This window comes from Arachis stenosperma, chromosome 4, assembly GCF_014773155.1.
Source record: "Arachis stenosperma cultivar V10309 chromosome 4, arast.V10309.gnm1.PFL2, whole genome shotgun sequence".
In the NCBI taxonomy this organism is placed as follows: domain Eukaryota; kingdom Viridiplantae; phylum Streptophyta; class Magnoliopsida; order Fabales; family Fabaceae; genus Arachis; species Arachis stenosperma.
The window spans coordinates 130,732,659-130,735,326 of record NC_080380.1 but is presented as its reverse complement, the minus strand read 5'-3'; the positions used below and the strand labels follow the sequence as shown (position 1 = coordinate 130,735,326).

At 35.4% G+C, this 2,668-nt stretch overlaps 1 non-coding gene across 1 annotated transcript; it reads left to right on the top strand.

Moving 5' to 3' along the window:
- The first annotated feature begins 381 nt into the window (after window positions 1–381).
- LOC130977678 (small nucleolar RNA R71) lies at window positions 382–489 on the top strand. The gene has a single exon (XR_009085361.1). It is a non-coding gene; the product is annotated as a small nucleolar RNA R71 (small nucleolar RNA).
- The last annotated feature ends 2,179 nt before the right edge of the window (window positions 490–2,668 follow it).

Here is a 2,668-nt window from a genome sequence, read left to right as displayed (position 1 = left end):
ATTCACCTCTTCCATTGAAGGGTTCTCAGGATCATAAGCTTCTTCTTCAGATGAAGCATCCTTAGTACTGCTTGGTGCATTTTGCATTCCAGACAGACTTTGAGAAATCAAATTGATTTGTTGAGTCAATATTTTATTCTGAGCCAATATGGCATTCAGAGTGTCAATCTCAAGAACTCCTTTCTTCTGACTAGTCCCATTGTTCACAGGATTCCTTTCAGAAGTGTACATGAATTGGTTATTTGCAACCATTTCAATGAGCTCTTGAGCTTCTGTAGGCGTCTTCTTCAGATGAAGAGATCCTCCAGCAGAGCTATCCAAGGACATCTTGGATAGTTCAGAGAGACCATCATAGAAAATACCTATGATGCTCCATTCAGAAAGCATGTCTGAGGGACACTTTCTGATTAATTGTTTGTATCTTTCCCAAGCTTCATAGAGGGATTCACCATCCTTCTGTCTGAAGGTTTGGACTTCCACTCTAAGCTTACTCAATTTTTGAGGTGGAAAGAACTTTGCCAAGAAGGCATTGACTAGCTTTTCCCAAGAGTCCAGGCTTTCTTTAGGTTGTGAGTTCAACCATATTCTAGCTCTGTCTCTTACAGCAAAAGGGAATAGCATCAGTCTGTAGACCTCAGGGTCAACCCCATTAGTCTTGACTGTGTCACAGATTTGCAAGAACTCAGCTAAAAACTGATGAGGATCTTCCAATGGAAGTCCATGGAACTTGCAATTCTGTTGCATTTAGAGAAACTAATTGAGGCTTAAGCTCAAAGTTGTTTGCTCCAATGGCAGGGATAGAGATGCTTCTCCCATAGAAGTCGGGAGTAGGTGCAGTAAAGTCACCCAGCACCTTCCTTGCATTGTTGGCATTGTTATTATTTTCGTCTGTCATGGGTTCTTCTTCTTTGAAGAATTCGGTCAGGTCCTCAACAGAGAGTTTGTGCCTTAACTTCTCTTAGCTTTCGCTTCAAGGTCCTTTCAGGTTCAGGGTCAGCTTCAACAAGAATGCCTTTGTCTTTGTTCCTGCTCATATGAAGGAGAAGAGAACAAGAAAATATGGAATCCTCTATGTCACAGTATAGAGATTCCTTGAGGTGTCAGAGGAAAAGAAAAATGGAAGACAGAGGTAGAAAATTCGAATTTATCAAAGAAGATGGAGTTCGAATTTTGCATTAAGGGATAGTGTTAGTCAATAAATAGAAGGATGTGAAAAGAAGGGAAGTAATTTTCGAAAATTAAGTAAAAGATTTTAAAAACATTTTGAAAAACACTAATTGATTTTCGAAAATAAAAGTGGGGAAGAAATCAAGTAATTTTTGAAAAGGATTTTGAAATTAGAAATCAAAAAGATTTGATTGAAAACTATTTTGAAAAAGATGTGATTAAAAAAAAGATATGATTGGTTTTAAAAAGATGTGATTGAGAAGATATGATTTGAAAAACATTTTAAAAAGATTTGATTTTAAAAAAAAAATTAATGACTTGCCTAACAAGAAAAGATATGATTCAAACATTAAACCTTTCTCAACAGAAAAGGCAATATACTTGAAATGTTCAATCAAATCATTAATTGTTAGTAAGTATCTTTGAAAAAGGAAAGAAATTGATTTTGAAAACATTTGATTGAAAAGATATGATTTGAAAAAGATTTGATTTTGAAAAACTTTGAAAACTTGAAAAAAAATTGATTTTGAAAACAAAATCTTCCCCCTTTTGCCATCCTGGCGTTAAACGCCCAGAATGGTGCACATTCTGGCGTTTAACGCCCAAACTACTACCCTTTTGGGCATTAAACGCCCAGCCAGGCACCCTGGCTGGCGTTTAAACGCCAGTCTGTCTTCTTCACTGGGCATTTTTGAATGCCCAGCTTTTTCTGTATAATTCCTCTGCAGTATGTTCTGAATCTTCAATTCTCTGTATTATTGACTTGAAAAGACACAAATTAAAAATATTTTTGGATTTTTAATAATGAGGAATAATCAAAATGCAACTAAAATCAAATAACAATGCATGCAAGACACCAAACTTAGCAGTTTGTATACTATTCACACTAACAAAATGAAAATGCATATGAGAAACAACAAAACACTCAAGTCAATAAAATTCAAAGATCAAAACAAGGAAATCATCAAGAACAACTTGAAGATTAATGAAGACACATGCATAAATGTGAAAAATGCAAGAAGAACAGAAACATGCAATTGACACCAAACTTAAAATGAGACACTAGACTTAAACAAGAAATATTTTTGGTTTTTATGATTTTGTAATTTTTTTGGATTTTTCGAAAATTAAGTGGAAGAAGAAAATAAAGATATCAAAGTTCCTAATGAGAATTCCAGGAATCATGCAATGTTAGTCTAAAGCTTTAGTCTAAAGGAATTAGACATGGCTAGCCAAGCTTCAGCAAGACATTGCATTCGAGAGCTAAATTGATGAGGATCAATCAGCTTTGGTGATGATAAGAACATCACCTTGAAACACTAGAATTTATTCTTAAGAACTCTGAAGAAAAAAAATACCTAATCTAAGCAACAAGATGAACCGTCAGTTGTCCATACTCGAACAATCCCCGGCAACGGCGCCAAAAACTTGGTGCGCGAAATTGTGAACAATACAACTTCACACAACTAACCAGCAAGTGCACTGGGTCGTCCAAGTAATA